We start from the raw sequence: 11,963 nt of genomic DNA on the forward strand, positions 1-11,963 counted from the left end.
CTCAGAGCATGCATGACTTTTCATTTCTTTCACTCATAAATATGAGGCGTTCCTGCTTCTTCCCATGTGGAGCCGTGGGCAGAAATTTAGCGCCACCATTTTCCCCCCTTCCATTTTCTGCTCTACCCACAGGAGGTGGGATGCAAGCCAGCTTACATAAGCAAAGGTTCCCACATTCTTGCCAAACTCTTTTTTACTTCCTTTCTTGTTAAAACTGTCTAAAGAGAAGATAATGAACACTCAGCTCAAACTTTTTTTCCACACAAGGAACATATTGACAGTTAATCATGTGACTTCACTATAACATTAAAATGTTGGCAGCTGTTTCGAAACCCTTGCAATGTCAGTCCACTCTAGGGGGAGCAATTACGAAAAAAAGAAGTCACCACATCAAGCTTTGGTTATACCATTCGTAGCAATGGTTATAAAGAGACATAAAATGACACAAGTAAGGAATACAGGATGGAACTATGCTCTTACTTGTGTTATAAAGCTTCACCTTTTATATCACTATCATGTTTAACTTCCTAGTCATTCCAGCTAATCTCAAAAAGTATGTTGGAGCTATTGGAGGACTTCATTCTTCTTCCCACTTCAGAGACTTAAATCCCAATTCTTTCTCACTTTTCCTGCTAAGAACAACAAAAGCTAACAGAAGACCTCACATTTGCCATTTCATCCTCTGTTGCTGCCTGAGCAACCATACCTTGTTGAGCGCTGTTTCCAAGGCCGCTGTGTCCTCCAGCAACGGACTGCTCTTGGCTAATTAAAGCTGAGGGCTCACTTCCAACTGTGTGCAATCAATAAAATAGCCCAGCTTTGCCCCCATTAAAAATAGAACTAGTAGATACAAAACCACAGAGGATCTGAGCAGAAACAAAAGGTTTACCTAACTTAGTAAGAGTGAAGACATAGGAACAAAAAGCTTAATTATAGCAATCCCTTTAGGTTGCTTTAAGAGAACATGCATAAACCTGGGTCTGACTGGTGGGAGATGTAGGGAGTACTTGGAGAACAGGCCTTGTGCTCTAACCCACAATGGGAAGAGTTACAAGAAGAGCTGCACGAACACAATTTAATTAAGAATTGGGTGGGGGCAGGGTTCCTAAGCACAGAGCAACTGCTGGTTTTCCTCATTATCTGAAAATAGCACATTCCTGTTTGTTATGATAGGGTAGATAATCTGAAGGGTTATTTTAAGGATAATAGATAAAACAAAAAAGATATGACATAATCATGTAACACATATTTAGAAATGTATAAGAGAATTAGAAATATGCATTTAGAAATATATATAAATATTATATGTAAATAATTTCTAAGGTGACTTCAGAAAGAAATGGAAACCACTTTTGGATGAATTGTGAGTAGGCCATAGTGATAGCAGGAAGAATTGAAAGCGTCCAGAATTTCTTATTCACTCTCCAAGGGGGTGTTGCAATTCCTTGCACTTACCGAAAGCCCAGCCCCCAATTCACCCTTCTGCCCATCTCTGGCTCATTGGAGAAGCATTGAAACCACCCAGCAGGAGTTTCCATCCTGACCCTGTTGGGTTTAAACCCCCCAGTGTCTTCCTTCCACCCCGTTTCTTGCTGCCCAGCTGTGCCTCTGGTCCTGACCTGGCTCCCCGTGGCCTGCCAACACTCTTCTCTCCACCTGTCCCCCACTCTCCCACCTGCAGTTCTGCTCTCCCCAAGCTCCCAGGCCCACCTGCCACCCGTTTTCATCCTTCACAGAGCTCAAGTTATGACTTCACATAAACCTTTGCCCTCCCCCTGCCTTGTCACCAGGCCCTTGCTGCAGAAATTGTTCATTCCTTACTGGATTTTTAATCCTACCTTCCTCTGCCTTCTTCTCCTTTCCTCCTATAAATATGGTTCTCCCATTTAAAAACAAATTGACTTCAAACATATTTCTCTTCTAAAAGTGATGCTGCTGGAAAAATTGTGGGGTCCTGCTGCACCCCTCCTCGCTCCCGCCCTCTTTGTACTTCCCAGGCTGACTCCTGTGACCCTGTGACGGTCAATTGTATGTGGCAACTTGACGCACCATGGGACACCCATCTAGCTCATTCAGCATTGTTTCCGGGGGTGTCTGTGGGGTGTTTTAGGAAAAGATGGGCATTTGGATTGGTGGGTTGAGTGAGAACGATGGACCTGCCTCCCGCCTCCCTGGTACGGGGGCCATCATCCCATTTGGTTGAGGGCAAGGAAGATTGGAGTCACCTCGCCATGCCTGAGCGCTAGAGCTGGAGGGAGGCTCTCCCCTGCCTCAGGCACTCCTGGTGCTCATGTCTGCAGACCCAGAGCGGAATCCACACCTCAGGCTCCATGGTTCTCAGGCCTTCAGACCAGGCTTTGCTTTCCTGGGTCTCCAGCATGCGGATGAGAGATTGTGGGACTTCTCTGCCTCTATATTCATAAGAGCCACTCCGATATATCTCTTTATAAACCTCTCTATAGATATGCATGTACGTAGATTTACAGACATAGATATTAGGAGAGATAAAGGCATAGACAGAGATACATCCCCTATTGGTTTGTTCTCTGGGAGAACTCTAATACAGTCCCCTAGCTGCCAGATTCAACAGAAAATCTTCAGCTTTCACCTTACTTGGTCATCCTGAGGTAGCTGAGACTGCTGGTCACTTTCTTCTAGAAATTCTTACCTCCTTCACTTCATATTTTTTGGCTCCACAGGGTTCCATTCTCTTACAACCTCTTGAGTGTCATGCACAGATCTATTTGGCTGGCTCTCTGATGCTGGCGAGTCCCAGGGATTTTTACCTTGACCTTTGTTTTCTGTGCTGTTTATTTGGGTGATTTCACCCATTATCCATGACAGCTTTACTGTGTAGAAGCTGAGATTCCCAGTCTTCCCCGCAGCCTACAAATGGACATTGTTAACTTTGCGCATCTCCCCTGCATACCCATTTCTTCTCCTCCTCCTTCCTGGGCCCACACGCTCTCCTGGTCTCAGTGACTAATCTGACTGCCTTCTTGCTGTAAGGGCATATCAAATCAAGAAGAAAAACTAAGACTGAGGCAATACTGGGAAAGTTCCATAGAAACAAAGTCATTACAACAATATTGCACTAAAGGGAAAGCAACAGAGGTTCTTCCCTGGAGCCCCAGCTTCAGAGGAGCCCCATTCCGGCCTTCCTCTGGCCATGCCCCTCCCTTTGGAGCAAGGAATGTATAAGGCCGTAAGGTCTAGACTATAATCCAGACACCCTGGATCCCAGAATTCCAGAATCTCCTGCTCAAATGCCTCCAAGCTCACTTGCATGGGAGACATGGGTCTCTTTCTGTAGCAACTGGTTGCAGAGGTTGAGATGGAACTTGGATATGAGAGCTGGGGAAGCTACATGCGCAAACCAGGAATGGGAAGAGAGTGGGATGAAAAGTCAGGGGTCAGGTCTTCCTGGGGCACTTTCTAGTAGGGAATGCAAGGAATCTGAGAAATTTAAACCCAGCCCTTCAGATTCTCACAGTGATAATGACCAATGTAGGCAGATAAAGCATATTTAGCTTAATGGTGTGTTAACTTGATTTGTGACTTGGAAACATTTCGACATATGGTATGTGGGTCTCCATTTGTTCTCTTCCCCCAGATCCCATAAATTCTAGGGGTGTGCCTGCACTTAAATGTATGACTTGATGGAAGTGTGGGACTTGGAAAAGCAGAGAGAGATGGGATGCAGAGACTAAAACAATAAGCTCCTAGTTTGGTTCCTTGAGATGTCATTTCTCCTGCTAACTCCTATTAAGTATTTTGATTAATTTCCATTCTCCTGTAGACTCCAGGCTCCTAAATCTTTCATCTATTTCAGACATTACCACCATTCAATGTTCCTGCCTGATGTGTCCACCTTTAAGTGCAGAACCGGACATGGGGGTGGGGGATGGAGCAGTACTACCCCTGTTTGGACTGTGCCCAGCTACTAACACATCCTAAAAGCAGCAGCCCCTAACATTCCTTCCACTCAGATTCCTGGTGACAGTGCTGCCAGCTCTAACCCCCACTTATTTCCATGTTCTATGGTTTAGTCATGCTTCTTCCTTCTATTTTATTTCAACTATATTTTGATGCAAGTCAAAAGGTGGAATACTATTCGGCTATCAAAAAAAATAAACTTTTGCCATTCATAGCAGTGTGGGTGGAGCCAGAAGAAACAGTACTAGCAAAATTGGTCAGAAAGAGAAAGGCAAATACCAGATGATGTCACTTGTATGTGGAGTATAAGAAAATAAAACAAAGAGTCAGATAAAAACAAACTAAAAGCTAACCCTTGAAAGCTGACTGTGAAATGGGGACAACCAGAGATGGAGGCAGAAGAGGGAGGGATGAGGGCAAAGAAGGGAGAGAAGGAAGACCAGTGTCTGTGGGTGGACTAGAGTTTCTTGGGTGGTGGGTGCAATATGCAACATTGCCTGAAGGGGGCATCCTACACTTCTGTAATGGAAACAGTGACGTCAACCATTATTAACTCAATAAAAAAATTTTAAAAAAGAAATTTTCATTTTTCCAAGACTGAATCAGGAAGAAACAGAAAAACTGAGAAACATGAAAGATCAACCAGAAGGAAGAAAATCAAAGTAGTAATCAAAACTATGCCAAAAAATGAAACCTGGATTCAGTTGCACTAGTGAGTTCTACTGAAACTTCAAGGACTTACACCTTTCCTCATCCTTTTCAAGCTCTTCCAAAAATACCAAGAAAGCAGGCACTCTTCCATTGTATACATTGCAGAATGAGCATCACAGTAAGTCTAGTTAACATGTCACCCTATAGTACGATTTTTCTCTTGTGATGAAGACTTTTAAGATTTACTTTCAAATATTTAATAAAATATTATTAACCATAGTCACCATGCTCTATACTACATCGTGACTTAGCTGACACAGTTAAAATACTATCACAAGAAAAAATTCTGGAACTAAGCAATATGTACACACTCATTTTATTTGCTATCTGTAAGTTTGGACCTTCTGATCTCCCTCATCATTTTGCCCACCCCTCTCTCTCCACCTCCCAGGCAACAACCAATTTGTTCTCTGTATCTATGACCTTGGTTTCTGTGTTGTTCTTGTACACATTTGTTTAGTTGTTTTAAATTTCACATATAAATCATATAAATGAGATAATGCTGTATTTTTGATTCTCTGACTTATTTCATTTAGAATAAAACCATCAGGGTCCACCCACATTGTTGCAAATGGCAAAATTTCATTCTTTTCCTTATGATGGAATAGCATTCCACTGCACATGCATACAACTTCCTCGCCCAGTCATCCATTCACAGGCACTGAGGTTGCCGCCACAGCTTGGCTATTGTAAATCATGCTGCAAAATACGGGTGAGTGGGGTGTACATTTACCTCTTTGAATGAGCGCTTTCCTTTCCTTCAGATAAGAGACCCAATTTGGAATTGCCAAATCATATGGCAGGTCTACAGGTAATTCTGAGGGAACGCCATGCTGTTTTCCATAGTGACTCCACCCCCCCAACAGTGCAAAAGGGTTCCCTTTCCTCCTCATCCTGACCAGCACTTACTTTTGGTCTTTTTGGGAACAGCCATTCTAACAGGTGTGAAGGGTGTTTCCTTTTGGTTTTCATTGCATGGCCCTGCTGGTTAGTGATATTGAGATCTTTTCATAGGCCTGTTGACTTGAGCACCCTTCTTTAAAGTTAGAACATGTATTCCTGTGACTTGCAGCCTGAGGCCTGTGGAGCTGCTGTCCTGGTTATTCATCTTCACTGTAGCTTTTGCTTACAGTAACCAAAGCTAGTCTACCTCCAAAAGCACTTCACTATTATTACCAATTATAACATTGCAAAAGGCACCCTTGGACTGCTGAGTCTTGCAGGGAGGTGGGGGGCGGCACTAAATAGCATTTTTCCCCACCTGGGCTCTAAGCCAAATGGGAGAAACGGGGTTAAAGCAGATAGGCATCTCAATAGTCACTATGGGCATCTAAATACCTGCTATACTACCTATCATACCTGCTATACTACCTATCAGAAGAACAGACAACAGTGCTTCGATTTCTAAGCCCCAGGGTGAGAGACCATCCACTCACAGCAGCCCTGAAAGCCAAGCCTTCCCACCTCCCTGCCAGCCCTTTTGTAGAGGTAGAGCTTTTGCTGCTTTGTTCCCTTCACCGTAGGCCTGGATCAAACCAGAGCACTCAACTCGAGACAGGCCCACCCAAGGGAGAGAGCAGGGGACCGAACCACCCATGCTGTTCCTCTCCCAAGCCCGCCAAATAACCACACATTTTCCTCAAGGACAAGGCTGTCCAGGGGCAGAGAAAGACTGAACAGTTATTCTCGACAGGACTGAGCACGTAGTGAATCAACCCATTCTCACTAGTATAAAGCTGCTTTGCTGCTGTCTCCTATAAAGTGTGGGAGTTGGAGGAAAAGATTAGAAATCTGGTAAATTTCCTTTTCTAAAACACAAATTGGATGGTTCTCTTACCCACAAAGCTGCAGGGTTTCTCTTTAGGAGGGCCATGTTGATGTGGCGGAGGAACTCTTGTTCAATCCAGAGCCTGATGGAGAACTCCTGGCTGATTTGAATAATCAGGTTTTAATGGTTCAGCTGCCCACTCTCAATAAGGGAACTTCTCAAAACTCCTTGCAGTGATTTGCCATCTGCATCAGCAACGCTTGAACACAATTCAAGTTTGGAGAGAAAGCAGATGCTTGCAGTAACAATCTTTGAGACAATGTTCAGGGAGAGAACTGTGAATGAGTACCCCCTCCTTGTCACCAAGGGGGCACCTCCAACTTCTTTGGCAGGTTGTTCCCTGAGAAGGGAGATGGCCCCAACTACAGACTGCTGACAGCCAAATGGGACCATGACCTCGAAAGGGTTTCTAACGTTGGCCGACGTTGCCTTAGTTTTTTGTTCGGTAAAGGTACCAAGCGCTAAATGCTTGAAATGATTAAGGTATTTCATCATATATATTAATGCTCTGGAATTACATTCAATACCTACATATTTGGTAGGAGAGCATCTTGATGTCACTGGCAGATAGATATGCGTATGTGTTGTTCAAAAGAAAATGGAGTTGCTCGCAACTATTTTCAATTCTTTCAAGTTTAAACTTAAGTTCAAGATTTTTTCTTTAAAAGTATGCTATAAAGAATTTTATGGTTTGGAGCCTCCCTGGTGGCGCAAGGGGTTAAGACACAACCTATGAAGCTAACAGTAGCCACTGCAGAAAGAGTTCGATCCCCGGCCAGGGAGAAACCCACATAGTGCAGCAGACCTCTCCTGATTTGCCCGCTGCTCTCCTCAGCAGTGTATTTCAGTCAGCCTGCCTGTTCTGCTCTCCACTCTGTCTCTGGTGAATCTTCTCACCCTCCACACCTCTGGCCTGTACCCTGTTCTTGTATGCATAAATCAATCTTTAAAAAAAATTTTTTTATGGTTTGGCTGCACCATATTGAAGACACCTCTCATGCCCTGAGCACAGGCAAACCTAGTAATGCAGACCAACTTTTCAAAGATGAGCTTTGACCCAAACACTTCTCCCTGTAGGAATTTAGCCTACGGTGAGGGAAAAAATACAAGGAGCATAAAGTTAAGTACCATATACATCAAGTATAATGGTGAAAAACTGGAAAACCTAAGTGATCATCAATTATATCAACCACATATAAATCATGTATCATGCAGTCTTTATTTTTTTAAAATATTTTTTTTATTTATGCATACAAGAACTGGCACTACAGGCCAGAGATATGGATGGTGAGAGGATTCACCAGAGAGAGTGGGGAGCAGAAATACACTGCTGAGGGGAGCAGCGGGCAAGTCAGGAGAGGTCTGCTGCACCATGTGGGTTGCTCCCTGGCCGGTCTGGGGATCAAACTTGTGCTGCGGTGGCCACAGATTGCTTCATAGGTTGTATCTTAACCCCTTGCACCACCAGGGAGGCCCCTATCATGTAGCCTTTAAAGTGATATTAACATGGTTGAAATGGAACTCGTGAATATTGAGTGGAAAAGCAAGTTATAAAACAGCATGGGGGGGGTTCAAGTTTTCTAAAAAATGTAGCTGATTAGAAACAGTCTTGGCAGATATCTGTTTATAGGTGGGATTCCAGGTGATTTTTGTCTTTTATTATTCTTAATGCTTTTCAAAGAGTATTTTATAATCCCATTAGCAACACAATTTCCAAGCAAAGATGAAATCAGTTTTTGAAAAACTGCTATTCCTTTCTGGAAAATTAAGATTAAACTCCAAAATAGAAATATGATAAATCACCTGACAGTCTTGCCAGCAACACAAGACCCTGCCTTCTAAAACACTTAGAAAGTACTTCCCAACTAGTCGATTATGCAGATTAGCACAAAAGTATCACTGAGAATTATGAATAAAATCAGTGCAAACAGATGTGTCCTAGGATCCAGGTTGCCTATAAAATAGGGCATCAAAGTGAGCCCATGGGCCTGGACTGTGGGAGTGGGAGGTGGCATGCAGAGGGCCCCCTCACCAGACTGGCAGGCTTCTCTGGAACAGCAAGTGGAACTCAGCCCAGGATCCTGCTGTCACTCAACATCTCAGCATTTCTGACAGAGGGTACTGACTGTCCACACGCAGGAACACAGAGCTCACTGTTCCCCGAGAGAGCGATTCCATTGTTAGACGGCACTGCTGAAAAAGTCTGCTTCAGAATCTGCTGAAACCACTGTTACCTTCAGAACTATAGTGTGAGTTTACTGCCACTAAAAATAAGACATCCCTGAAAGATACAAACTACATGCCATTTTATCAAAATGCTAAGATAGCATGACCTTTTCATATTTAAAAATTGTTAAAATTTTTTCTAAGTGACATTCAAATGAATTTTAGAGCAAAGGATAATTTGAACCCTTTAGAAGGCATGTGGCATCTGAAAGCTCGTCAGTGATCTTGGGGACCCTGACTGGTTTTAATGGCAAAGTAATTACCTGAACAAATACACTGAGGCTTCCTAACATAATGAAGGGCCATTGATCTTCAAGACCGTTTCCATTGGTGTCACACAAACCACACTAAAATAACGTACATTCAGTTTTAGCTGTTAAAATTTTTATACAGAATTTCAATATACACAATAGTATTTTTGAAAATATATATACTATAGGATCAACATAATCTCAGATTTCTTTCCAAATTACCACCTCATTGTTTAGATTATTTCAGAAACTGAAGCCATTAAATAAGCAAGAAAATTATAAGCAGATTGTTGAAAATAAGTACAAGCTAACAGTTAATGAACAAGCTAACAGTTAAGTACAAGCTAACAGTTAATGAACGCCTGAGTGTCAAGCATGGTACTCACACTGAAAAGCCTTAATCTTTTACACATCTGCAACGTTGGTCTCATGCCCATTTCACAGATTTAAAAAAAAAAAAGGCTTAAAGACTTTAAATGTATTGCCCAAGGTCATAGTGTTGGTGCTGGAATTTGATCTAGGATCTGTCAGTTAAGAACCCATGCATGTCCTTGCCACTCCTTACTCTCTCCTTTTTCAGTTAACTGCACACAAGTTGAAATGTGAACCAACCCAGGCCAGTTCCCTGTGAGAGAAAGTGCCTAACAGTGGCCTCCCTGACGTGACGTAGGTGTTTACTGCTTCTGAGAGCACAGGACTGCAGGCTGGGGCTCGTCGTGACTGGAGCTCGTCGTGACTGGAGCACTTGTGCTTTTGCTGCTCTACCCTGTGAGGATTCCCAAGCCCTGTTGGGGACTGAACTCGAGCCATTACCTCTTTACGTAAGACGGGGGTGAATAAGGATACCCCACATCTTTAAGGGAATGTCTCAAGAGTGGCTCAGATCACTGGCCAGATGATTATCAGTACAAGAGGCTGAGGTCATCTTTATATTCTAGGTGGTTTTGTGCTCAGCTAGAAATTGGAGCTCCAAGAGAGAAAGGGAGAGTGAGTATCAATAGCCAAGTAACAGCCTCTGCCATAGTGTGCGTAGGGAACACGCCAGGAATAAAAAATTTTAAATCTCTTCATCTTGCCTTTTGTGTGGGTGCATATTACGCTAATGTGAAGGGGAACATTAGTTTGCGTTAGTGTCTGAACTATTTCATGAAAATCAGAAACATCCCTCGAACCCACCATTAAGAATTAACAAATGTGGGCCTCCCCGGTGGCGCAGCGGTTGAGCGCTGGGTTGTGAAGCTGCCCGCAGCCTCTGCAGTGCCGGTTCGATCCCCGGCTGCTCCCCGGCCACCGGAGGAGGGTCCTGCATGGCGCGCAGACCTCTCCTGCTGTGCCCGCTGCTCCCCTCAGCAGTGTATTTCGTCAGTCTGCCTGCTCTGCTCCCCGCTCTGGCTCTGGTGAATTCTCTCACCCTCCCACGCTTCTGACTGTACCCAGTGCTTGTATGTATAAATCAATAAATCAATCAATAAATAAATCTTTAAAAAAAAAAGAATTAACAAATGCTAGCATTTTCCTTCGGGTTTTTCAAAAATGGACTCAGTTGAGGTTCCTTTTGCTGCCACACCGCCCCAATGCAACTCCTCTCCCTTCCTTTCCAGAGGCTATTACTTTTCTGATGACGTCTTTACTATTGATGTTTCAGTATTTTCTCTACAAAAAAATCAAAGTGGTATTTCTTAGAACTGTATCAGTGGCATACATTTCATTATCTGAAAGCTTATTCTCATTCAGTGTTTTCTCAAGGGCTATTCCACATTGACATTACAGATGCTCATTTATCAGGTTGATTGCCAATTTACAAATAGGCCCAAATGTGCTTATTCATATTCATGTTCACGGATATTCAGGGCATCCAGCTGTTCCTAGATACAAACAATTCAGCTGTACACCCTGGTAAGTCTCCCTGTAGCTGTGCACGGTTCCCAGAGTACTGCCCCTCAAGGACCCCTTTAAGGAGTAGATGAATCACATCAGCGCTCTTATCAACGGCAGATTCTCATTCAGCAGGAGTGGGGTGGGCCTGTGGAGCCCAGGCTGCTGCTCTGGAGACTCTCTGTCTATCTGGATTTGGGGGTCATAGGGCATACATATGTTCAACTTTCCTAAGACATCAGAAATTGAACCAATTACTCCAGAAGAAATGAATGAGTTCCCACATCTCCATCCTCATCAACACTTTAACTTGTACAACTTTTCACCTTTTGCCAATGTGAAGGCATGAAACAAGTTAAAAGTCATATTTTCCTGATTATCAGTGACAATAATCTTTCCACACTGACTATTCAAGTTTTTTGTTTTCACATTGTAGGGTAAGGTAAAAAGTATCAGGCTTTTCTGCCCTCCCGCCATCAGAATAGATGATGGATCCTTGTCCTGAATGCATGCCTGATGGCGGGCACCTGGAATAGGGTGTGGGCCTAGGTAGATGGGATTCACCTGGGCTAAGTCTGGGCTTTTAAGGGCGGCGTCACGGGGACGCCAGCAGAAGCCGAGAAGCGGAAAAGCAGGAGAGCAAAGAAGCAGAGAGAACGCCAGAGAGCCCAGAAAGAGTGAAGACTTGCTGGGGGCTGGGAGGACTGCCAGCCTCCCGGCCCCCCAGCACCCCTGCCTGCCGTGTACCTGGCAAATCCAAACAAAAGCCTGCAAAAAAGCCACTGAGGGCTCCGGGACTCTTTCCTCCTTTACCCCGGTCTGCATGGGATCATAGAAATCCTGCTCAGTACCCCTTCCTGCCTCTACACACATATTTTTCCCATTTTTTTTAACGCAGCAGTTCTGAGTGTGGGGGACCTAGTAGGGGTCCACAAGGTCTTTACTTTTTGAACTACCTATCCATGTAAACCTCAGTTTCCTTCATTTAACCAAGACAGAGAGCAACAGACTGATTATAGAGGCAGGAATGAGAACCCAGCTTTTCTATGTAGCAAAACATTAGAGTTGCAAAAATGTCAAACAATGCCTCTCCACATTAAACTTTCTGTTTGAAAAAGTTATTTTCCATCATTGTT

This window comes from Talpa occidentalis, unplaced genomic scaffold (genome assembly GCF_014898055.3).
Source record: "Talpa occidentalis isolate TD23 unplaced genomic scaffold, MPIMG_talOcc4v2.1 talOcc4.6, whole genome shotgun sequence".
NCBI classification, from domain to species: domain Eukaryota; kingdom Metazoa; phylum Chordata; class Mammalia; order Eulipotyphla; family Talpidae; genus Talpa; species Talpa occidentalis.